This window comes from Marmota marmota, unplaced genomic scaffold (genome assembly GCF_001458135.2).
Source record: "Marmota marmota marmota unplaced genomic scaffold, marMar, whole genome shotgun sequence".
NCBI lineage: Eukaryota > Metazoa > Chordata > Mammalia > Rodentia > Sciuridae > Marmota > Marmota marmota.
The window spans coordinates 1,748,846-1,775,623 of record NW_025999961.1 but is presented as its reverse complement, the minus strand read 5'-3'; the positions used below and the strand labels follow the sequence as shown (position 1 = coordinate 1,775,623).

Below are 26,778 nucleotides of genomic sequence, written 5' to 3'. Positions count from 1 at the left end.
GTTTCTTAAGGTTTTTTTTTTCATTGGCCACCTGCATCAAATCACTCGGGGTTTTTGTTAAAAAATGCAAATTCCTAGTTTCAACCACATTTTTGAAGTCAGAATCTCTGAAGGACAGCTGTGAACATCTGCCAGAGTAATGCATGCTCAAGAAGAGCAGTGTTTTCCCTCCCTGCTGTGTCCCTTCTGCATGTCAGAATGCCTGCCATGAAGTTAGCACTCAACAGATAATTGTTGGATATGTCTAAATGTACAGCCATTCCTCTGTTTTGGGCATGGTTCTAATGGCTTTCTATGCATTAACTCTGCTTAGTAATCCTTTGAGCTAGGCACTGTTGTAATTCCCATGCATAGATAAGAAGTCTGAGTCAAAGAAATTTAAAGACTTGCCTGTTGCGTTTTAATCTGTTTTTCATTGGTATAACAAACTACCAGAGATTGGGTAACTTATAAAGTAAACAGGTTTATTCAGCTAACAATTGTAGTAGTGGAAGAGTTCAAACATCATCATTCTAGTATCCTAATGACAGTACCCCTGGCCGCATGCACATGGCAGAGAAGTGGAAAGGGAACCAGCCATGTGCAGAAGGGAGAACGAGAACACATGGTGAGACAGAAAGCAAAAGAGAGGTAGCAGGCTCACTGTTTTTATAACAACCTGCTCCATTAGGAACTAACCCACTCCTACCAGACCTGAGCTACTTCCATGAGACAGCATTCATCCATTCGTGAGGGTGGGGACCTCCTCTTAAAAGGTCTACCATGTCAACACCACCCCCCTGGGGACCAAGTTTCCAGCATAGGCACCTTTCTTTTGTGGAACAAACCATCTCCAAACTACAGCACAAACTCTCACAGTTTGTGAGTGACAGAGTTGCAGATTGAACCTAAGCAGCCTGAATAAAACTGGGGATCAACACTGAACCTGGAAATAGAAGTAAAAAGAGAAAAAGGTACTAAAACACCTAGGGATTTGTGACAGCCTTGGGATGCATCTCTCAAGACTATCGGGAGACAATTATGATACGCTGAGTAAAGGAGGAGGCTACACCTACAGGGTAATCACAAAGCCACGTGGCGTGTGCCAGGAGAGGGGTTGGCGCAGTGTGTGCTGAGAGCTTGTGGGAAGCCGGAGGGAGGCTTGGGTAGGAGGCTTGGCGGAAGCCATGGAAGAGTTGAGGCTGTAAGTTGGCAAGAGCCTGATCCTGAGGATGGAGTCATTTGCCTTGAGCATGCACATCGAGTAGCAGGGCCTATCCAGAGCAGAGCTGTGTTTCTCGGAGCTTCTGGAGGGAATGGAACTGAATCAGAAGCTGGATGAGTTCAGGAGCATGTATTCACCTGTCTCCAGCCATCCTCATGAGCATTTGTGACACAGAGCCAACGGTTACTGAGCATCCCTGTAGTATGTGCCTGGGACAGCACTGTCCTAGTCCTCACAATCCTAGGAGGATGTCATTCTCCATTTTACAAACCTGGGAAAAACAAAAGAACAACTGAATCTGCTGTTTGCAGGAAGAAACTAGAGAGTTCACAGTACAGTACAGAACCTTCAAAATAGCAGAAAGGAAATATCTAGAAAAAGCTATTCCTAAAGAAAAAATAAACGGTGTACTAAATTTGATGCAGCTGTCACTTTCAACAGGATCTTTCTCTTTCTCTTTAGTGTGCCCCTTTGTCAGGGCCCATCTTCTGATTGTCAGTATTACAAGTATTTCATGATTTGGTCACTTCTGAGCACCGTCCAAAGCTCAGTATTTCATATGTGAATGGGATGACTTTCCCTTAAGTGCCTTTTGTCATGGATGAAGTGTCAGATGGGGGAATCGAGTCTGCCTGAGTTCGAGTGTGATGTCACAGGGGCAGATGCTTGTGTGTGCGTGTGGATCTATCTCTCGTCAGCACACAAAGAGGTGCTGGGTATTGGTACATGAAGGAAATGTGGGTAAACTACTCCCTGTTCTGATTTCCCCACCTCTGATGCCAAACTTTTATTTTTCTTGGATTTAATAAACATTGTGGACAAAATCAAGCACACCTTTTTTTGAAAGTAGAAAATGACTTTATTATTAACAAAATCTCTTGAAATTCATTCAATACAAAAAAAAAAGAGAAAGAAATAACTACATCACAAAATATAGTTAACTTTAAAAGGATTCCAGCAAAATATGAACTGGTCTCAGCTCCACAAGTGATTAGGATAAGAAAATTTTAAGCAAATTGATAACTTAAGACGGCTTTGAACTCACACTCCTCCTGCCTCAGTTTCCTAAGTCCCTAGGATTAAAGGTGTGCACCACCACGCCCAGCCACAAACCAATAATTTAGAAAATTTATTCAACTGATCAATGTTGATGACGTTAATTGATTTCTGGAGAAATGGGCCTAGGATTCGGTTTATGTAAATCATTTAGAATTAGGCTGTATAGCTTAAAACAAAACCCACAAATGACAGTGGCTTAGGGCTTAAGATAGGGGTTTATTCTTCTCTTTTGGAAAAGAAGTAGGAGGTAGGTGATTGGGGGCTATTGTGGATACACATAAGATCCTCAGTCTTCACGGCTCCTTCTGCCCTTCTTCTTGATCCTCTTGGGGCTGCCTTCCACCTGCTAGATTACCCACATGGGCCAAGATGGCGGCTGGCACTCCAGCTGTGACTTCTGGGTTTTAAACACAATGTAGGAAGAAGAAGAAAGAAGGGGGAAAGACCAAAAAAGGCATGTAATAGTTATCTGTCCTTCTTTGAGAATTTTTCCTTGAAGTGTCATTTGAAAAAATGTCACTGATATCTCACAAGCCACACCTACCTGCAAAAGAGGCTGAGAAATGCCGTCTTTCAGCTGGGCACATTGCTTCCTGGAATGAGTTTGAGTTTGGTAAGAAAGAGATAATGAATGGGTAGACAGACTCAGCTGCATTTCTGATTTGCTTCTGGGCATCAGGGAACACATTTTAAGTGAGAAAACACAATGCTGTTCTTTGGATTCTTACAAAAATGTAGTTTCCAGGTCAGTGGCCTGAGAAGGGCACCTGGACAACCCAGCAGGCAGCCATCCGTCTAAAACCACAGCAACCTTTTCCACATGATGCACGTTCGCATCCCAGATATCTGGGATCTACTATGGCTCTGAAAATAGGTAAGCACCCCCCCGGGAGTCCCCAACTCTGCGGCACACACTGACTTCACACAGCTGGGACACACTGAATGATTCTTAGTAATTCATTGGGATTTGCTTGCCTCCTTCCAAAGTCTTTGGGTGGTACCTGCTCCACTCACTCAGTCCCCTCTCTCTTCATTTTCTCTACAGCTAGAAACTTCCATCTAGAATCAGATTCCATTCTGATATTTGCTCCCAAATCACCAAAGGCTCATAGTTCCCTGAACACACTCCAGACCAAGCCCCAGCGTGTTCTCTGAGTCGAAAGAGATTTTTTAGTGTACCCAGAATTATGCTGAATGTACTTACTATTAAAACAGAATGAAAAGGCCGATTCTTGACAAGGTGGCTGGAGAGGAGAAGGCTGCAACGCGGGGAAGAGAAGATGCCCATGGTTCTAGGAGCCCCCGGGGCGGCTGTGGAGAGGGACAGGAGTGAAGACTGGCTGAGGAACCTGGGCGCCCTCTCAGTCAGAAATCCCAAGGCAGGGATAGGGCACTGCCCTTCCTCATGGTCCCTTCATGACCCCTGGGTCCCCGGACCAGAGGCTGCCTCCATGCAGAAACCTCGGCTGAGGCAAGGTGGACGATGACAGCAGGCCTTGACCCTGGGGCTGGGAGGGTGGTGGTGAGTGGCCAACACAGTGGTGGGAACAGAAGGCAATCCCACTATTTCTCGGGGTGACGGAGAGGAGTGCTGTGCATAGAAACAGAAAAAGAACACGAGCCCCACGGGGGAGTTTAATTTTTCCTGTAAAAAGTAAAAAGATACAGGTGGAATGAATTTGAATAACAGTTTATTTAACCCTATGAGGCCAAAATAGTATTGTGTCAACATGTAATCAAATAAAAGTATTAAGGAGTTACTTTGCAATTTTTTTTTTTTTTTAGTACAAAATCTTCAATATCTGCTGGGTAATTTGTACTTACAGCTGATTGTGGTTCAGGCTAGCCACATTCCAAGTGTCCAATGCCATGTGTGGCTAGTGGCTGCACTAATCAGCACAGTTCTAGGAAGACCCTTTGCTTTAATATATCAAAGCTGCTTTCAACTCTCATTCCCAAGCCCCTCTCTGATCTCTCCCTTTCTTTCTACTTTCTCCAGTCTTGCAACTCATGTTTTAATACTCTGCCCTTTCTCTCTCCTTTCTTTGCATATAGCAATGACTTTCTCATTAGAAATGAGAAGAGTCAGGACCAAAAAGAAAGGGAGAAAAAAGAGTTTAATTTTGTGGTCAACTGGAAGGGATAGAAGGGCTCATGCTATGCAGTCGTAGCCCAAACCATATGAAATCAGGCTCCAGAAGGAAAGACGATTTCTAAGTGGATTGTGTAAGCAAAGCAAGTCATTACATTTATTTCATTCATAATAAAAAAATGCGAATTTTTCTGATTTAATTACTCCCTGCCCATGTGTGTCAGATTTTCTTACAGTAACCATCCTGGATTTCTTTTAGTAGCAAAGAATCTAGTTCAGGCTCAATCTTCATGCATCAGAGCTCAAACAGGGGACACAGGAGGCCTTCTCAGAGGCTCTGCTCCTGTCTGCCACCCGAAGCCACTACAACTCATAGCCCTGCTTCTTATAAAACAGGAATGAGGGAATAGTTTCTCTCCCCTCTTCTTCCTCCCTCCTCTTTGATGTTTAATAACCCCTGGGAATCAGGTAAGGAGGCAGTTGACTCAAAACTCTGAGCTGTGGGTTTTGGGAACTGAGTGCTGCTCTTCAGTCTTGAACATTTGAGAATCCCAGCTTGGACTCTGAGAGATGTTGTGTTTTCTCTGAATTTCCTTATTTCTCTCTGGTTTGATAATGCTATTATACTGTTAATTCCATCAAAGGTCATTTTTGGTCCATGCTGGGCTCTTTTCTTGATGATCCCAACTTCTTCCTCTCATTAGAATGTATGATGTGTATAAAGAGTATTTTTACACTCTGGATAGGGGGCTTTAGGGACAGGCTGCTAATCCATTAGGCTAGAATGAGTCAAGTCCATTGTCCAGCTTCTGAAATAGAAATTGTTTGTTTAATATTTTGCCTGTTCACCTCTGCATTTTGACATGATTTTGGTTAGGCTGTCCTTTCCTACCATGTGCTAGTTCAACACTGAAACACTTCAGTCTTTAGCTTTTGCTCACTGGCTAGGCTAAGCCAAAGCTTTTGTTGTTTTCTGTCTAGCTTATCTACCACCCACTTTATCTGACCTTATAAACATGTTTAAATAGATTTCCCGGATAATGACCATTTTAGCTAGCAACTTCCCGTTTTGATATTATAGCAGGCACAGTGCAAATTAGAGGGCAGAGCAAAAGCACTAAGAATCATGAGACCCTGGATAAATATAGTAGAACTGCTCAGCCGGGGTAGGACAAGGCTGGGTTCTAGTCCCAGTTTACCCACTGACTCAGGGAGTGACTGGGGAACGCAGAATAAAACAATCATCGGTTTCATCCACTGCTGACTCAGTCATGTTGATCTGGATAAATGGGGGCCAAAGAATGAGTCTGCTGTCACAGAGACACCTCATTTCCACCCGGGTGTTTCACTGTTCCCTGGGCTTGTGCTGAGTTCACTCGGAGGAGAACAAAGATGCCCTTTATGCACTATTATAGGCAAAGCTGTGCTCATGGGGGCAATGAGAAGAATGTCTTAAGGGTTAGTGGATGGGCAAATAGGAAGTGTTGCTTAATATTAAAGATTGTCTTTGCAAGTGTTGTCTTGTTTCAATATGTTTCACTGCTCTTGACATCACTAATATCTCAGTCCACAAATGATATGAACATGCAGCAAGAGCCGGGGTTCCTGCTCAGCACCTCGTACAGCACTCTGCACAGTTAGGTGTTCAGTGAATGTTGAAAGAGTGAGTGGGCAAACGGAGAGCAGAAGCAGGTGGAGTTACCTTGTAAACATCTCACTCACCTTCTTTGACAGCAGCTGTTTATTTGTGGACTTGATTTTCCAAGTGTCAGAAATGCCAAATCTTCCTCAAGTCTTCTTTCTTTTCCTGACATTTAGAGTAAGGGTTGATTTAAAAATTATGTTCAGTTACTCTGTGGGCATTTGATGAGTCTTTTAATTTAGCTACTTGAAGGAGATTTTTGTGCCCTGGAGGGAAAACATTTTGGATAGGCTTTCACTAATCTTTATTAAATAAGCTGATCCTAACCCTTCCTCATTACACAGAAATGTATCTCCATGTTTTTTCAGTACGACCAAAGAAATAAAAAAGTAAATTCTGTACTGCCATTCACCTGCTTGATGGACAGGTAGATTGATTTTTTTTTTCAAGATGCAGAAAATAAACTTGTGTATTAGAAGGAAAAAAAAAAAACATTTGCAAAACAAATTACAAAAAAGGTAAATAAATCCATATTTTTCCCTTTGAGAGAGAAGCAACAACTTCAAACGGGTGAATGGTATTATTATTGATTAGTTAATAAACCATCACCTTATATTATATAGTTAATGTACTTTTTTGACAAATGCATTTATGTCCTCATAAAAATGATCTGAGGCAAGTGCCACAGGTGCACCATTCTCTTTGGGCAGAGGCAGTAACAGCTTTGCAGATCAGCCTTCTCCTCTAAGGTCACACAGTTTGAAACTGAACTGAAACTGGAAACCAAGAATGCTGGATCAGAGTTCAGTGTTCTTCTCCCTGAAAATGAAGGCAAGTTGAATGCCCAGAATGTACATGGAAGAAAAGAAACCCGTAGTGAGGCATTTGAGGTAGGGTCTGCTTGAAAGCCAAATGGCCTTCATAGTTTTCCCCTTGATTGACTAAGAAGTTGTAAAAATCCACCTATGTTAAAAAGTAAATATTGAAGGACTTTTAAACAAAAAGTAATCTTTCCGCATATTTTCTCTCCCTGGGTGGGGCCTAAGTCAACTTCAAGGTTGGACATGTGGGATAACATGAGTGGGATTCACGCTGACTGAACACAGTGAGGAACCAAGGGTGGGAGCAGTGCTTCTGTGTGGCCTCCATGAAGAATGAGAACACAGCTGATAGAGCTTTTGGAGTTGAAGGGACTTTAAAGACCATCTGGTGTAGCTCCTTCAGCTGGAGCACAAAGGTATGAGATGCCTGCTGATGGCCTCATGGAGGCAGGAGCAGTCCTGATAAGAACATTAGACTTTTGTTCCAGTGTTCTTCCCTCGGCACCACCTCCTGCCTGCCTGGTGAATGTATATGTGTATGAACACACATATACACATTTATATCTATATCCATTTCTGTGTCTATATCTATATCCCTGTCTACCTTCAAATGGGCTGGTCATTTAATAAAATTTAGTAACATGAAAGTCACCAAAATTCAACAAGAAGGGGTACATCTCTTTCAGAGTCTATTGTCAGTGAAACATATTTTGGGTTGGCACCTGGTCAATAATTATCATAAGCAGCTTTGACAAACTCATCCAACGGTTAAGTGTTCATTAACCCCCTATGGTGGGTTGTAAGACAGTTTGCTGAATGTTGGAGGAAGGGCTGGAAGGCGGGAAGATGTGGGAGGCAAAATCCCTGCCTTCAAGGATCTTGCAGTCTATTTGGAAATTGAGATGTATGCAAAAATGAGTAATATGGGGCAGACTTGGGGCCCCTGTTATATAACAGGAGTTCAAGGCACAGTGCTACCACCTCACAGTATCTTGCAGCAGGAGAGGGGGGCAGAGGTGGGGTGTTGATGTATTCAAAGAACTGTTAAAGCTAAAGCATGTGGAAAAGACTGACTTTGGTGGATCAGAGCTGCAGGGAAAGAAGCAAAACCATAAGGCAATACTTCTAATGTTTTCAAGATTTCTTAAAATATTTCCATCAGACCCATCTTCCAGCATAGAGGGTACATGGCACTCTGCATGAATTGCTGCATAGACCTTGGTGAAAATGAAAGTTTCTGAGACAAGCATTGATAGTTGCAGAACAACCTTTGTCCAGAGGACACAGCATCTGCCCAGGAGTATAGTGCACACTGCTGTGCTTAGCTCTCCTCTGATGCAAGTTACCATTTTGGTTGCCCTTGCCCTGGCTTCTGTGTGATTTCCCTTCTAGGTTCATACTTGAGACTCTCTCAAAAGAAAGTCAGTGCCCTCTTTACCTGAAAACCTGAAGACCAGAAGCATCTTAGGGTTTATTTCTCTCTGCGCAGTCCTTAACCAATGACTGACAAAGGAGACCGAAAGCCCAGACCCTCTGCCTCAATTTCAGATAAACTGAGAGATGTGATTCTTGCTCCAGAGTTCCCCTGTGGGATCAGGCTTCATTAAATACTCTTTGTGAAATTTCTCTTAAATCATTCTCCTGCTTGACTCTTCTTCTCTATCCATAATCCATCATCTTTCCTTCCTTTTGAAACAAATCTGCATTTCATAGTCAGCATCTGAATAAACTGCCCTGAGGTAAGCACTGATCTTCCAATATTGATCGGCTAATTTGAGCGAAAGTCTGTAGAAGAAAGACAGAGTGAAAGGGCGACGGTGCAGCTAAGGCAGAAAGGAGTCACTTCCGATTTCACAGCACAGAAGACTCTAGCCGGTGTCCTTTCTTCCTCCAGTTCCCAGGAGAAAACAACAGAAGTCAGGAGGTGGTAAACTCTGATAACTGTCCCCTGAAGAGAAAATAACAAGCCCTCCCCTCCATCCTCAGCATCCCCAATACAATCTGTGTTCCTAATATGCAATTAGGAGCAGATGATGACCAAAAGCACAATCATAATCACAGCCCTGTGTCAGTGCTCTGTACCCACACATCCTCTTGCTCACCCCAGCAATGTACCAGAAGGCGGCTTGCCAGAAAGGACACCAGCTGTGGGGGCCGCACAGTTCCAGGAGCCAGCCCATCAAGAAGGCATTTGTGACTTCTTAGGGTGTGGGGGTGAAGTGGAACAAAAGTAGTGTCTGTTTGCTTGCGTCAGGGAAGCAGGATTGGAGAAATTGCAACTGACCAGCCAATGCCAGTTGGTGAAGCCCAGATTTTTGAAGACTAACTGGCTGCTCAACAGGAAGGATATCTGAGGAATGAACCCCATCACCGTGACGCTCTCCCTCTCTAAGCTTGATATTTTTTTCAGGAGTGCACTCATGTGATGATTACTGTATTGTGCATCTGTTGTCACTAACGATGTGCAGACTCTCCAGAGTTCAAGTGCTTTATAATTTTCCAAAATGAATACCAAGAGCATTTCTGGGAAGAGGAAGTGAACGACTGTGACATATGAACCAAATCAGATGATTCATCGGAAACTGATCAGCTGAATCTCTACCTCCATGACAGCCTTCTAATCCCAAGAATTAATCAGTGTCGCATTGTCTAGTAACTTGCACTATACCTGCATGATAAGGTAAGTGAATTTACATGTCATGCCTTTTGGCTTATTGAGGAGAAATTCAATCTCAGTAATGATTATTCTTGTTAATTAGTGAGGACTGAATGTTTTGTGCAAAAAAAAAAAAAATTCTATTGGAAAGAATGTAGCCCTAAAAGATGTATCAAATATTTTGATAACATTAAGATACATTATGTTTAGCACTGCCCTCCCCCACCATTCCAGGAGAAAGCACATTAAAATAAACAAGGTTATTTTGATATAGTTTGTGATCTTCTTCAATTCCTCAAGGATGACTAAGGAATTATTACAAAATCACAACTGAAGGAGCCTCACCAATTCACAGTTAAATGAATGAGTGAAAAAAATGTGATGTCATTGATCCACCCACTTATTCATCATCTTCTCACCTCTCTTTTTAGAAGTGCTTCTAATGTGTTATTTATAAGATTCTTGTAAAGCAAAGATGAAATTCAGTTTAATCTTTTTCTTATCAAAAACACCAAACTAGGAAAGTCTAAATTTATGAGGTTTGACAATTTTATGGTGTTGACATCTACAGGACAGGCAATCGGGACTCCATAGGATCCATGGGACATCTATGGGTTGTCCAAACAAAGAAAAAGCTGCCTTTCCTGTGTTTCTTTTAATCTGCAAGAAAACCGTCTCAGAATCCCCTCAGCATGTAAACCGGCTGAGAAAAATGGAATGATAGTAGTTACTTGAGATTAGCTTGGATTTGCTCCCAGAGTCATGTAAAGGATGGGGTGAGGACCCAAACAAAAAGAAAAATGAGCAATGACCAAGGAACCAACAGTGTCTGCTTCCACTACCTCTCCAGGAGTCCAGTGTCTTCTGCAGTGGCAAGATATGTTTGGGGGATGAGCTATTAAAAAAAAAGAAAGAAAATAAAGATGGCCAGTGCTTATAATCAAAGATACAAAGGGCATTAATATATGATCAATGGATGAACATTCTTACCTTCCTCAAATTTTTCCACTTATGAATCTCTAGAAAAGTTCAACCTTGTTCCTTTGGCTTGTTTTATCCAGAATAAAAGTATCTATCCAAGAGCATGTATAATTTTAGAATGATATAACACAGTAAGTAAACATTTTGGCAACTCTTTTTTTAATTAAGCCCAAGAGCAAAGCGCTGTGCTAGGTGTTGTGGAAGATGCATGAATTCAACACAAGTGGCCCTTTATATTGACAGTCTATTAATGAGAGGGAGCTATAAGCACCAAATCCATACTAGAAAGTGATGCTATAGATATCTGGTTGGCTACTGGAGTCCAGAGGTAGGAACTATAAATTCTGATTGAGAAAGAAAGGAGAATAGTGGAAACAGTGGTATTAGAGTGGGCCTTTACCTGGAGCAAAATGATGGCACTCTATGGTTGATAAGACAAGGGACAACTCCCAGAGGCACATGATGCCAGGATAAGGAGTTTGTCACATATTACAGATTCAGAGGATCCTTCAAGGGTATTGGAAGGAGGAAGTGACCCTCCTCTAGAGCTGTTATTAAGAAAATTGTTTCAGTTTTGATGGGGAGTGAAACTGCATGGAGGAAGGTGATAAGATACTGTGGCAGTGGCAATGAGAGTCATGTATCTATTATTTAAAAGAACTTAGCAAATCCATCAGCATTTGTACATTTTGCTATTTTCAATGGTGAAGAAAAGATGAAATATTTCAGAACAAGTAACATAGAGAACTTCAAGCTCACACAAGTCACTTCATGAATTGTCTTGGACATCAAAGAGACACTGTAAAGATATCAGGTCCTCTAGGGAGTTTGTGGTGGGTGCAGAGGTTGGGGTGAAGTCCAACAGCTGTTTTGACCAGGCCCAGCCTTTGGCCCAAGGCTTCTCCCAAGCACTGCCAGGTTTTGTCATCCATGGGGACTGCGTTCCCAACCACTGTTTGTGGTCCCTGGCATTCCCTGAATTGGCAGCAACCTGTGCCCAAAAATGCCCTCTGTTCTTCATTTTCCAAATGACTCCGAATATCATTATTCGTGTTGCCTGAGTTGGTTTATGAAATCCTAATGTGATAGATGAGACCAAGTTTCCTTGGGGAGTTTTATTTTTTCTAGGTAGTTTTCCATTATGGCAGCTACAATTACATGTGCATTTCTGCCAACAATACTTAGTTATTTATTTTGTACTTCAGAGATTCTTGGCAGCAGGTCCAGAGTTCTGGAATTCACTCTCCCAGCTATTTTGACTATGTTTGAGTAGAAGTTCTGGGAGAACATGCCAGACTATGCTATCCATGATGGGTTCTCCTTGAGGAGTGGGAAGTAGAGATATTGCAAAGGCCAAGGGCTGCTGCTGGCTGCAGAAATGGTGGTGAGCCAGCTGATTCAACCCGCCTGCTAGGCAGACTCACCTTTATTAGTCTATTAATCTATCATCTATCTATCTATCTATCATCTATCAACTAGCATTTCATAATTTTAGGGCAAGTTTCCATCACGAAGCTATTAGCAAACATGTTTATTCAGTAATACAAAGAGTCCAAAGAAACACAGTCACTAAAGTATGAAAGTTGAGAAAAGTACAAAATAGAGGGAAAAACAGCTTATTCAGAAAAGTTTAACCTTTAACTTAGCCACTCTTGTGTTGATACATCCTGTGTTAGATATTGCACCTACTGGTGATTTTGTGTCTACAGATAAGTGCTAACATAAAGGTCAAGGAGGAACATAATGTAGTTCTGAAAACTTAGGGGTATATTCAGAGGTTCCTTTGGCTTATGGAACTTCCCTCTCAAGAAGAGTTGACAGTGCAGTATATTCAGAAAAGTGTTGGGGGGGGACATATTACCATCTAGATGGGTGTATTCATCTCCTATAGTGGCTGTTAAAAATTATCACAAATTTAGTGGCTTAAAACAGAACAAATTTGTTATCCTAAAGTTATAGAGGTCAGAAATCTTGATTTAGTGGTTGCAGATCATGTTGTTGGCAGCTTTGTTCCTTCTCAGGAGTGCTGGTGGAGGATCTGTTTCCTTGCCCTCTTAGTTTTGGTATTCTCCTGTATTTCTGGGCTCATGGTCCCCTTTGACATCTCAAGTCTGCAGTGGCCAGCCAGGTTGTTCTTACACTGCATCACTCCATCACGATCTCTTCTTTCTCTCTTGTACACTAAGAGGACCCTTGTGATCACATCTGGCCAGGATAACTTCCCCTTCTCAAGGTCTTCAGCTTAATGACACCTGTTAAGTCCCCTTCGCCATGAAAGATAACATTCTCAGGTTCTTTTTTGTGCACTTTTTTGTGGGGTGGGGAGGTATTCTGTTTACCATAGTGGGTTTCTAAATGTCCCAATAATCATCTTTTATATTTGATCTCAGACAACGCAGTCTGGCTGTCATCTCCATCCTGTCTTCTCTCTGAAGTTTGCAACTGAAAGACTGGTTTGTTCCATTTGTGGGAATGACTTAGATGGTGAAAATGAGTTAGAAGATGGAAATGAGTATGAAAAATAGAATAGATGGAATAATGAAAAGTTGGAGATAACTATGAAAAATGAAAAAGTTAAATTGGTCCAGAATCAAAAAGTATTTATTTCTTAATTCATCAGTCAAGGGATTTTTTTTTTTTCTAGTGCTGGGGATTAAACTCAGGGCCTCACACATTAGGTAACACTCTGCCACTGAGCTGCATTCCCCAGCTTGTTAATCAAGAGATATTCATCCAATATAGTCTATGCTAAATTTTGTGGGAAAAAAAAATAGAAGAAAACATGAGCCTTACTCTAAGGAGCTTCAAATCTTGAAGGCAAAGCACATAGACAAATAACTGAAGTTGTAGAGTCAACCATCATTTGCTTGATGAAATAGACTTTCTTGTGCCCTGCAGATCGCTGTTTCACTCGCACTCCAGAGCATGTCTTGGCATCTTTTCTGCGCTTTCTTGGTAGGCTTTTTTTGTGGGGTGGGGACGTATGCTGTTTACCATAGTGAGTTTCTAAATGTTACATTCTTGGTGTGGCCTGGACCCATGGCCATGTCCCAGAAGCAATGAATAAGTTGATTTGGCTAAAGCTGAGGGAGCATATCTCCCAGAAAGTGAGTTGGGGAGGGGCCCAAATGTTTGTTGGAATCAGGAGGAGCTGGCATATTAATGACCCACCTGGGAGTCTCTTCTCCCATCTGTGTTGTCCCTTCCAGGGTGGGTGATCTGGTCAGTACTAACGCTTACAGCTAAGTTTCACGGTGACATTTCATCGCTACCATCTAACAATAACCAGGTTATCTAACAAAAACCCAGCTTTTATCAGCTTGGGTAAAACAGGGAGAGGCCTTGGCCCCATGGGTCATTTTGATGACAATTCCTTGGACATGTTAACATTTGGGAATGCTTCAGCTTCAGCTTCATCATCTTGGAGAAACATTTCCATTCTCCCAGTGTCATCGATTATGTTCTTATTACCCTTTGATGTCATAAATAGTTGCTTGTCATCAATGCTTCAAGAACGTCCTTCAAGTAGGCCTAAGAAAACAGGATGTGTGTAAACCTCAAAGCAATAAAATAGCCCAAACATGGAAATTTTTCTAAGACACAGATAAAGTGGCCCATGAGCAGCAGATTTTGGGAGTGGGTAGGAGGGTTCTTCTTCCCCTGCTGCCACTCTGTATTCCTAAGCATGCCTCTCTCTCCTCATTCATTGATGATTTAAGATGAAAATGTTGGTATATATCTCATTGTTCCAGTTCAAACGCTAATGCACAACTATGTCTTAAATTTTCCTTCCAGAATTACAAATATGTATGCTAAAATAAAAGGAAATGGATAGAAAAAAAATAATAGATGCATTCTAAAAGCAGTTACTTGAGAATATTTACAAAATAGAAAAATTCCTTGCAAGTTAAAATAAAAAGAAACAATTAGAGAAGAAAAGCATAAATGAATTCTAGAACGGGTTCTTTGAAAATGTCTGCAAGATGGAAAAATGAAAAAAAAAAGATAAAGAAAAATAAAATTCTTTGCAAGTCTGGTTGAATTTAAAAGATGATGCCAAAAGATTAGGAATGAGGGGTTGGACAGCAGCACAGTGGTAGAGTGCTTGCCTCTGACACTGGGTTTGATCTCCAGCACCATAAAAAAAATAAATTAATAAAAGAGAGTGGGGGAAATGGTTAAGGATGAGAATAGAGACGTATACAGTGTCAACAAAATTAAAGTCATTATAAGGTAACTGCCCTTGGTAATAAAGTTGAAAACTCAAAGTAAATAAAACACTGGTTTTGTTTATAATAAGGACAAGTGAGATATTATTAGACCAATCATGAATTATAGACAAAAATACAATTCCTTGAAGGCCCTGGAAAGGCAGATTCTGGAGGCAGATTCTGAATTGACCCTTAGAAGAAAGGAACAGCACGGGGCAAGCTCCCTTCCTCCCATCTCAATCCCAGAACAGGATTCATATATCTATATCATAGAGGGTTTCAAAAACTATGAAAGAAACCCTCAAGTATATTGGCTTACTGAACCAGAGAATTCAGAATAGCCATAGCCACAAAAATTAAGGAGATCTTTGGAGAAAGCCAGAAGGAAGGGCTCCAAATTCTGTATATAAACTCTGCTCAAACCTCTGGCTGAACCCTAAACTATACATACATAGAGCAGATTCTGGGAGTCTCAACTAAGGGAAAGACTGGAACTGAGATTTGAGATCCAATCCAAGAGATAGAGTCTTTCATTGGAATCCAACCAAATTAAAGGCCTGCTAAAATAAAAACACTTGCAGTCATTGGGGGTATATAACAAAATGCAAAATGTCTACAACTTATCATTACAGTGTTCAAGACACACAAAATTACTGAACATAAAAAGAGACAAGAAAATATGACCCATTCTTGAGAGAAAGAGGGATCCTAATATTCTCAGATATTAGAATTAGCAGACAAAGATTTAAAGTGGTGACCATAAATGTGTTCAGTGATGTAAAGGAAAATATATTCAAAATTAATGAAAAGATAGGACATCCCAGAAAAGAACTAAAAACAACTTAAAAATGGAAAATTTAAAAATTTGAAAAAACAACTTAATGAATGAGATTCAGAGTCAAATGGTAATGACAGAGAAGAAAACCAGTAAGTTTAAAAGATACAGCAATAGGATTCATACAATCTGAAGAATTAAAAGAAAAATAATCAAAAATAAAAATGATTCTCAAGAACTTATTTGGCAATTATCAAATGGTTTGTGTGGATTTGGAGTTTCACAAAGGGAGCAGTGAGAGAATGGGCATCTCAAAAAAAAAAAAAAATAGAAGAAACAGTGTCTGAAGTGTTTCCAAACTTACCAAAAGTGAAAAAGTCTGTCTTAAACTCAATTAACTTCATGTAGGCTAAATACAAAGAAAACTGTGCCTAGGCACACTGAATGTCTGAAAACTAAAGGTGAAGAGAAAATCTCAACACTATTCCCGGTAAAATGACACATTGCATACAGAGGGATAATTTTTCAGATGATTTCTGTCCTTTCTCCAGAGATTATGGAGATAAGAAGACAAAAGAATGGTAACTTATCAAGCCAAAACTCTGTTTGCAGGGAGAGTATACTTTGAGAATGAAGGTAAAACAAGAATGTTTTTTAAATTTTTTTAAAGAGGTTTTTTTAAAAAAATATTTTTTAGTTGTTGATGGACCTTTATTTTATTTATTTGTATGTGGTGCTGAGAATTGAACCCAGTGCCTCATGCGTGCTAGGCAAGTGCTCTACCACTGAGCCACAACCCCAGCCCCCCCAAATGTCTTGAGACTAGAAGTAAACTAAGGTAATTTGTCACAGCAGATCTGTTCTTCAGGAACAAACTAGTTTGTTAGGCTGAAAGGAAATTATACAGGAAGTGAACTTGGGTCTTCAGGAATTAATGAGAAACATAAGAAATTGTAAATATCTTGGAAAATATATTTTTGGTCCTAATTTCTGTAACAGACATAACTATTTAAAGCAAGCATTACAAATTTTGTACTGTGTCCTTTAGAACGAACATATAGATGCAATAGATACAATGACTATAGTATAAAGTACAGAGTGGGGGAAAACTCACTTAGATAGTTGCAACATACAGTATTAACTCCATGACGACTGTGAAATATTTATTATATGTACCTTAAAACATACAGCAGCCACTTAAGCACTATGATAACGCAAAGAGGCATAGCTTAAAAGCCCATAGTTAAATTGGAATACAATTCTAGAAGGATGTAAAGTATCCAAAATAACCCAGGATCAGATCCAACATTTGTAGAGAAGGTTTAGTATGAGGACATTAAGGAAGTGATTAAAATTCTCTACTAAAATGTTTTTAGGACTAAATGGTGTCACAGTGGATTTCTAACAAGCCTATAAAAAAGGAGACAATTCCAATGTTATTTACATTCTTTGAGATCTCAGCAAGAGAAGGAAATCTCCTCATGTGTTTTCTAAGGCCAGCACAACTTCCACTCAGCTGATTTTGGGGTCTGGCCACCCCTCTGGGAGCTGATCTATGGTGGGCCTCTCGTGTAGGCCATTTCTTCCTTGCTACTTTGAGGATTTGCGCACTCACCTCACCTCATTATAGTATTCCCATAAACATTTGCATTCCAAATACAGAAATCACATTTGATACCTCATTGTTGAAAAGGCTTTGATGTCTAGAGGAGCGGATGGCCTTGTTTGCCAGGAGGGAAAGGAGGAAAGAAAGGAGAGGGCAGGGGAGATAATAATAAGCACCGATCACCTACTATGTGCTTGCAGATTCACCCAGTATTCGTTACCTCCCCTGGGAGGGGGATAATAATATTCTTGCTTTTATACATGTGGAAACTGAGATGCCTTAAACGAAATACAGGAAAAGACATTCTGCCTTCTTCCATGAGGCCATACAGGTAATTAATGACAGGTGTGAGATGTGAAGCTAGAGCTTCACCCAATCTCACAGCATGTGCTTTCCCTCCCCTCCAACTGCCAGAAAGATTTTTTAAATCATTGAATTGAAACTTTTCTTTGTATTCTGTTTCTTCTAGAAACTTGAAGAAGAATGTTCTCAGTCCTAGTGTAGGCTCTGCCCATCCTTCTGACAGCTCTGTCCTTTCCTGTTAGAAATGGCATTAGAGCCACCAGCAGCTGGATTTTCTAAGAAGTGTGAATTGTTTGTCTGTAATACTCTAGAGCTCCCCCCCCCCACTTTATACCTTTCAGCCTCTTGTCCCTACCTTATCTCTGGCTCTCATTGAAGAGTTTAAAATCACCAATACCTTTATTTTTTTTTTCCCAACAACAAAAGCAACAACAAATTTGTAGGTTAAATATTTTTGTGTGTGCCAAAAGCAGTGGTCAGCTTGGGGACAGCATGCAGTAGTTCTTGACCTGCTGGGGCTTATGTTTTAGTGGGACACAACAGTTTAATGCCGGCTACACAACAGGAATACTTGAAAAGTTCATCCTTAACAGTAGAATGAATCAGACATAACTTTCCTATGTTCATATATGAGTATACGACCAGTGTAACTCCATATCATGTACAACCACAAGAATGGCAAGTTATACTCCAGGTATATATGATATGTCAAAATATATTCTACTGTCATGTATCACTATAAAGAACAAATAAAATAAATAAAATCAAGGTGAATAATTGTACCAGGGGGAAAAATAAGAAAAAAAAGTTTATCTTTAATGCTTAGGTTCTTCCTCATGATCCTAATTTCGGGGGCATCTGGGGTGAGGCCTGAGCATTAGTGTTGTTTTAACGTGTAACCCCCCATCCCAATAGGCAACCATACCAATTTATTGTGTTACCATCAAAGGAATTAATAAGAGGATGTTTGGAGTGGTTGTCAAAGGAATATATCCCAGGTACAGAATATCAGTAAGGCTTTGGGATAAAGAAGATACTTTGGAGCTGAGAGTTCTTCCCACTATCCATAAGTTCATGCCATGTGGCCACTGAAAGCTCTATCCATGACTATAGTCAACTTGACCCCTTTTGTATCAAATTCCCCACCCTGATGGCAATCACACAGTAGCCTTGTTACCATTCAAGGAGTGCTGTTAGTACACTGTCCTATCTTGTTCTTACAGTGATCCCAGGAAGCAGGCATGATGATTTTTACTTCACAAGGGAAGAATCAGGAAGGGTAAGTAGCATGCTGAAGGCCACGTAGTCACAGCTCTGCTGTTACCCACAGCACTGCACTCCAGGGGCCAGGAGCTCAGACCGAGCAGACCTGCTGTGGAAAGGGTGGGAAGAATAACTCAGTCCTAGACTCACTCTGCCCATAGACAATGCACCTGTGCTGCAACCTAACTCAGGCCAGTTGCTCTTGCCTCTAGAATTGTGCTAGGCTAAATTAAAATAACGCCCTTCCTCCCTTCTTCTACATGAGCGCCCTTGGAACAGAGCAGCATTTCCTTTCTTCTCCATCCTTTCAGAATAGAAGTTGAGGAAGACTGTTCTTTACATCTTCCCTTGCCCCTTTTTCTTGCTCTCAGGCTGCTGGAGACACGTAGGGCTGGATGAAATTGGAGAGTGTTTCATGTGGTCTTTGTCATCACCCTCCTCTCTTGCACTCTGTCTTCCCCTTTGTGGAATCTAGAACTTTCGGCTTTGTAGTCAAAACTTTCTTGGAAAGGATAGGACAAATCCATTGCACTACAGTGTGAGCGACTGATAGGATTTCGTGTGCCACCTTTCTCAGGGACAGTCACATTTTAACAGGGGACAAAGAGTTCAATCTGGGATTCCGATAAATGTGGATTTGAATCTTAGGCTGTCTAATGGTTATGTAATGCTTGGCAAGTAACCTAACCTCTCTAAGCTTCAATTTCCTCATCTCTAAAAAGAGAATAATACTTCAGAGGGTTGTGACAAGGATTAAAAAGATTTGAGACTGTGCCTAGCATGGTGTCTGGCACGTAGTAGGCAGCTGTTAAATAAAGTTTGTACCTTTTCCTCTCACTTTGTGGCAAAATACCTGCACCAGGCAGCAGTTAAATTTCTTTGGAAATACGTTGTTTTGGAAATTTCTCAAGAGCACGTGGTCTCTCACTTCCTCTACTTCATAGTCTACATAGGAATTGTTAAGGAACACATGGGATTATGTTCATGAGTGTGCACGCATGTGCGCACACACACACCACTCTAGGACCTACTGTTGTGGGTGGGATACAGGCATTTCATGCAGGAAGGTCGTGACTCTATTTCACATCCAGGCTTCTTGTCAGCCTGTCCTCATAAGACCCAGCCTCCTCTGAAACAGATGCAAAGGTTAATATCTACTCTCCCATGTATGAAACATTTAGATATTGCCAGCATTTGGGCAGAAAGAGCTACCTTTGGTCTTTCTTTATGCAAAGGTTGAAGTGCAGTTCCTCTGAATGAAAAACTGGAGCCTGTGTTCACAAGCTGGGTGGCTGAAATGCAAATATATTTCAGAGTTTGTGCCTTTATTCCGATGCATTAAGAAGGTGGCTGTTATTAAAGAACAATGCAAAGCCGTTAATTACCAAGCTTTCAAGGAAGCTTTGTGCACAAGTTCGACTTTTATTATCTGTCTTTGTCAGCCTTGTAAAACATCCCATTAGACTTTCCACTAAGGCAGAGAAACCAGGCTGACAATGGAAACCAAGTTATTTAATTGCAATTACCTTTGAAAGTTTGAAGTGCATTTTTTTTCCCTTTCATAATGGTTTCAGGGAAAGAAGCTTAAATTTAAGATGGAGGTTAGATAAGCTAGGGATGGAGATTTAGCCCACCGTCACATCAGAACTCTTCTGCTGTAGCAGACCCTGCCCAGCTACAGTTGGGTGCTGATTAAACCTGGACTGGGTCGACAGGCCCAGGCTTGAAGCCACAGAGATTTGGGTTCAAAGTCCAGCCAGGCCACTTGCTAGATGACAGACCTTGGCCAGCCCTGTAATCTCTCCTTGGCAATGACCTCATTGGTACAATCAGCAGAATGACAGGACCTCAAAGGGACTCTGTGAAAGTGAACAGCAGAATTGATGTAAGCAAAAGTAGTTGGTCCAGCGCAATCAGAGTTGAGAAAAACAAAGTGGGCATCAAGGGCAGCACAAAAAAGAGCAATCACAGCAGGAAAATACCTTTGTGTGTGTGTGTGTGTGTGTGGGTGTGTGTGTGTGTGAGAGAGAGAGAGCCCATCTTTGAAACTCAGAATATAAAATACAAAAATTCCAATGCATCTGGATAGGCACCTCAGGGCAAGGGGTGCAAACATGGACCCCAACACCAGTATTAGTAAGGGGGTCCATTTAGTCTACCTGGTGATGTTAGTTCCCATCAAACGTCAGTCACATTCACAGCAGAGGATTTGATGAGTTAATTCAAATCAAAAGGCATCTTTGCAGAGCATAAGAGGATAGCTCATTTTTAAGACTTGTTTTCTGGGATTTTTTTTTAACTAGTTTTTCCTGGCTCCTGAACACAAGCTGTCCTCATCTATTTCCTAAGATAATCCATTATAAATTATGACAGGCTCTCCAGCCTGGCGGGCGGCGCAGCCTGATGAGCTGCCCTGGTCTCACTTTTCTGTCCTGGTCATCTCCAACAAGTTCCATGCGTGACTGGTCAGGAGACAGCTAATTCGAGTCCGCACATTTTTCAGATGAGCTTTATTTTATTTTTAATTTCCCCACAAACGCACACCAGGCGCAGATTTCGTCAGTTACAGACATAGCTCTCTAATCTGTGCCGCCCTTCCGTAGCTCGAACTACCAAATGAATTAAGGTCCAGTTACATATAAAAGTGATTATGATCAGCGAAATGTCTGCCCAGAGCGTCCTCCCAAAACAGAGAGACGATTTGAGGCTCTGAAATTCCTCTCTGGCCATCTTGAGGCCATGCACTGTCCAGTAAAAAGGACCCCAACAACCACCTTCTAAAACCTACACGGCCTTCAGAACTGACAGCTCAGCGCCTCAGGCCATCATCATGCAGCAGAGAAATAAATGACTTTTGATTGAGGTAACATCATTTGTTTTTTGTTTCCATCCAACAAGATTTCCTTCTAAGAGAACTGACTTCATCCTTTTGAAAGCTTCCTATTTCACCTTTGCAGCATCTGACTTTCGCTTAAAGGGTAGAAATTTCTTCCAAATTCTGACAGTGGAGGGGCAGGATTCTGCGTCTTCTTTGGGATTGGTGTTAGGCTCCCCTGGCATTTCTCAGGACGGCTCAAATCTGTGTGGACTCTATTTGCCCCTCAAAGCGGGGCAGAAGCACGAGTAGGCCCTGTGCAGAGACCCGCAAGGTTATATCAGACCAGGCAGCAAAGTGACAGAGGCCATCCCCTCTGCTGCTAAAGAGTTCATAAGCTAACTGGGGTAGTGGTGGTTGGGGGATATTCCCAAGGACACATTTGCTTATGGCAAATTATTATCTCCATAAATTAACATGATATGAATACGACTGAGAAAATAAGAAATAACACAGCTGGAATAATATTAGGAACCACCAAAAAAAAGTATGTGATTTTGTATATTTCAGTGCCTCTCCTTGGGCTTCTGACCCCAGAAATACAAAATCTAGAATATTCTGGGCTTCTATGAAAAATGGGAAAAAGAACTAGGGAACTCAGGAAGGCGGTCTGCCTTTCCATTTGGTGTTTCTAGAACAATGATCACAAAAGCATAACCAGGCTTACCCCAAGGGGGTCCTCAAAGAAGCGCACCCCTGCCCCGGCCAGTCAGGCGGCTTAATGTGGATTTTTCCCAGCTTTCTTTGCAGACGGTAGACAAGGGAAATACGTTCAAGCCCTTTGATGTGGTTCTTGGTGGGGTGGAAGCTATCTCAGAAAAGGTCCAGCAAATTCTCCTGGACCTGAACTCTCTGCAGAGCCAGCGGGGGTGGGGGGTGGGGGGTAGTAGTGGCCAGACAATGCTTCCCCAACTGGCAGGAGCCTGCCTTACGCTTGCAACCCCACCGCCCGCCAGGCTGGGGCCCAACTGCCCTCTGGGACAAGCCAACCTTGGTCGTCACCCAACCTGAGAATCTTTTGAGCTCTTCCTGTCGCCATGCCCCACCCCGTCCCATTCCACCCTCTCCTCTTCTTTCTGCTCCCTGGCAGCCGCTCTGTTTTCAGATGTTTACCCAGAGGAGGACAGTCATGGGGAGACCTGGGGGCAGGGAGGTACCCTGAGAGTGAGATTGCTTCTGGAGGCTTCTAGGGCACACAGGATGAATGCCTCCTCGCCCTCTGTGTCCTGATGGGCTCTGTGTTAGTGTGCATCTGTGTGTGTTTTCACTGGTTGACCGTGGTCTGTGTCTCTGGCTTGCAATGTCATTGACCCCAGATCAGCCCAAGTCAAGTGCCTTTTTCAGGAACATGGGTATCATCTGCACTCTGAATGCCCCATCTCAGTGGTCCCAATTTGACTGGGACATCCGGATTTTGTAGCTTCATTTTATAACTGTTCCCCCGACCCTGATTCCATCCTTCAGAGCTCTGAGGACATGTAACTGGAAGCCACTCCAGTTACTCTCCCCCTCTGCGGTGGACCCGTGTCACCTGCCACTCTGGCATCATCACCCAGGCATGCACTGTCACACTCCCAACCGGAATGTCAGCTTGCTGTTTGAGATTCACACCGACACTGGGTCCCCAGAGGGCTCCTCCTGGAGCCAGGGCGGCCTGCGCTTGGGAACACATAAAAGCACAGGAGTCCCCTCGCTTCTTGGCAGCACTTCAAGCGCCAGCCCAGTGGAGAGATCTTGACAGCATACTTGTAAACTCCACAGGCCCCAAGGGCTCAAACACCACGATATTTATGCTCGTGGGGTGGAGAGCCAAAACAGTTGGGTTGTTATGCACACGCAGGTCTCTGAGTGGGACCAGTTTTTCTGACACCTGTTAATTGGCATTTGAAATAACTGAGCTGAGGGGGGGGGGCCTTTGGAGCCTCTGCCAACCTGTACCTGAACGTTGGGGAGTCCAGCAAGGTTTTGGCCCCCCAGCTGATCACAGATTCCCTTGGAGGGAGGGATGAGCAAAGGAGTCCAGCAGTTGCCAGAAAGGATAATCAGAGAAGGAAGAAAATAGGAAGGAGGGTGAGAAGAAAAGTTAAGTGTCCAGGAGAGGAGGGAAAGTAAAAAAAATAGAGAGGGTGAGTATTTTTAGATTTGCTAGCACAGGGCTCTGTGCTATAGTGCCTGGTCCCTGTGTGTGAGGTACAGGAGCTGCCGGTGCAGACTGGGATATGCACTCCCTTCCTCTGGGGGCAAGAGGGCCCTCTCCTCTTTAAAGGTCAGCTGTAGGACCTCGTTCTCCAAAAAGCCCTCTTGGAACACTCCAGACTGCTGAGCTAGCTCTTCCTTCTGTAACTCCTATTGCAACTGTTTAGCATTTCACTGACCTCCCTTAAAATTACCTCTCCCTCCCCACAAGTTTTAACTCCTTGGAATCATATGAGAGACTTTTTCTAGTTCACAGTGCCCAGTGCAGCCTTAGACTCCAGGTAGAGTCTCCGCATCCACGGTTGATAGATTGGTTTTCTCTCTCTCTCTCTGGATGTGTTTTTCTCTTTTTCAGTTACAGACACCCGCCTTCAACAACCCCAGTCTGTCCTCACAGAGCCTCAAGCTAACTAAGAGGGCTCTGTGAGTCTCTTTCCTGCATTTCAAAGTTTGAATGCCCTCCTCCCCTGTGCTTACTTGATCTTAGGCAACACCAAGTTGAAATTTAGTAAAAATGGCTTCTATATTTCATTATTAACCCTCAAAACATGTCCAGAATTTCCCTAGTTGATCTGACTTGTGTTGCAAAAGTCAACTTGTGTGTTAGTTGTTTGCATCTGGAAGTCCACAGAAACATTATAAATGGGTGCATTCCCTCATGCATTGAATATATCTTAAGCATTAATACAAGGTGGCACTATTTGAGGTGCTGGGGAGTCTGTAGGAAACAAAAACATAAAAACCCTTGTCCTCAAATATCTTATATGCTGGTCAGGGAGGCAGACAACCCATAAATCAGGGAAAATATCTCATATCCTAAATGCCAGAGGAGGGAATAAAATAGAGAGGGGCAGTAGAGTACTGGGATGGGTGGGGATTGGAGACAGGTTGACCCAAGACATTGTTTGAGGGAGCCCTGAAGGAGTGAGAAAGTAGAGGAGTTTCAGGCTCGAGGCAAGACAGGGCTTGGTGTGTTAAAAAACAAGGAAGGCAGAGCCACTTGAGCCAAGAGAGCAACCGGGAGAGCAAGATACCGATTGCTCTCCTCCACGAGCACATTGGTGGTCTACTGAGCCCATGGAAGTCTGAACTGGAATTCTAATTCAACAGTAACATTTACAGAATGCCTGTTAGTATGACTGTCCTTAGCCATGGTTCTGTAGAAATATCCCCCTGAGTATCATCCCAGCTGTGCTATAGACATACAGCGCCCACTCAGTACAGCACAGGGGTCCAGGCAGATAAGGCATAATGCCTAGTAGATAAAAATCTCCTTCCAAGGGACAACTTGGAACATTGGAACCATCTCCTGATTTGCAGCCTAGGGTGATTTGTTGCTGACTTTTGTTTTTTGTCCTTGGACAAGTTGTATAACCTCCCCGATCCTTGATTTCGGGAGATAAATGAATCTGTTTTACTTTTGTTGTGAAAATTAAACAAGGTTAGTGGACAAGAAAGAGCCTTGTAAAACCCAAAAACATCTACTGATCTGAGCTGTCATGATTTTAGGTGAGTTATTCTCTTTGTCTTCTATGTCAAGGAGTTAAGGGATGAGGGCTCAGAAATAGGCATCTCCCAGGAAACCTTTCATATGTAGAAGTTGCTGATAAGTTAAGCTGTCTATCCTTTTCAGGAAGAGGTGATGGGGCTGGGCATTTTAGGACCAGTGAATAGCTCAGCTAAAAGATATAGATAGAAAATAAACAATGAAGAATAAAACTGATGACCCTAGTGGAGTGGAATCTGAAGAAAGATATACAATTTGTTTCAAAAACAATAAGCAAGAGGACAGACCCACACACATCACTACACAGGTAAAATCACATTTTCCGTTTGGATATGATTCTTTTCTCTGCCTTCCTGAATTCTTCAGAGCATATTTCCCACAGTGTTTAAGTTGCCCAAATAGCCCAGACCCCAGCCCTCCAGTTCCTCCCCAGACTGCCTATCTTCCTTCCAAAGCCCTTTAGGACAGGGGATTCTGTGCGGGAAGGAAACCTTTTAATGATAGAGAACTCACTTCCTCATTTTAAGGCAGGCTGTTCATGCTGGAGAGCCCTTGTTACTAGAGAGTTCTTCTGTATAGCCAATCTGTTTCCCTGTGATCTCCACTGCTGTCCCGGGTCACTCTCCAAGGTACTCAGAGGAACTCTAACTCAATCTTCTTCCAAGACACAACTCTTCAGGTATCTGAAGATAAGTCCCTATCCTACTCCCTAACCCCAACACATTCGGTTTAAGAATCTCCTTAGCCTTTGTGTTCTTTGGTTTCACTATGCAATAACCAGGATTTATGTTGTTGTTATTTTGTGTTTTGTTGCTTTTTATTCTTTCCTGGACACGGTATGTGCAGAAGAAAAGCATCTCAGGATTCATGACCTTCTCCAGTTCTCAAAAATTTCTAGCCATTTCTTCTTTACCTATTAGTTCTCCCCTAGTCACCAAATCTTTTGCTGAAATGACTAGACATTTCAACCTACCTTCTATGCTTCCCACTGGACTTTTATCTCCATCTCTTTGAGCTGTGTTCTGAATGAATTCATCAGAATCATCTTCTGATTCACAAATTCTCTCTTTGACGGTGACCAGTGTAGTGTTCATCCAATACTGTTTCATGCAATTCTGTTTATTCACTTTAATTCCCTATTACTCCACAGGAATGGAATTCCAGTCCACTTTATCTGTAAGGCTGTCGGCCAGTGGTAAACAATGCCTTGACTGAGGTGAAGTCAGGACAAATTCCAAGTAGGAAGAACAGAAGTCATCAAAGGCCAGTGGGGAGGAGCCAGGAGAAACAGGAGGGCCATTTGTGCTTCAGCTTTGGAGGTGATTATGTTCAAAACATTCCAACAGCAGAATCAGCACCTGCCTCCTCCACCAAGTGCGGGGTACACAGGACAAATGAAGTTCCAGGCTGAGAGCAGCCCTCAGAAGGTGGTAGGTGGCTGGCTTCAGTGGATACCTAACCCCTTTCCTGCAAGGGCAGGTGTATCTCTACAAATTTTCTAGCCACTGCCAAAAAAATTATCTTAAATACTACTTATTTCAGCAATGAGAAAATCTTTTGGCATGTTCTATGCTGATTAACCAACTA

The 26,778-nt window shown here is 42.2% G+C and overlaps 1 long non-coding RNA gene across 3 annotated transcripts; it reads right to left on the bottom strand.

Annotated features, from left to right (window-relative positions):
• Positions 1-443: 443 nt before the first annotated feature.
• Positions 444-26,491, bottom strand: LOC125616732. Of its 3 annotated transcripts, none has more exons than XR_007347467.1 (5): positions 26,165-26,491; positions 6,078-6,162; positions 3,468-3,854; positions 2,808-2,856; positions 444-1,475 (listed from the first exon to the last, which is right to left on the bottom strand). It is a non-coding gene; the product is annotated as an uncharacterized LOC125616732 (long non-coding RNA). The 3 variants fall into 3 exon arrangements; XR_007347465.1 differs by lacking the exon at positions 444-1,475 and adding an exon at positions 2,460-2,660 and having other exon boundaries at positions 26,165-26,488; XR_007347466.1 differs by lacking the exon at positions 2,808-2,856 and having other exon boundaries at positions 26,165-26,488.
• Between the last annotated feature and the right edge of the window lie 287 nt (positions 26,492-26,778).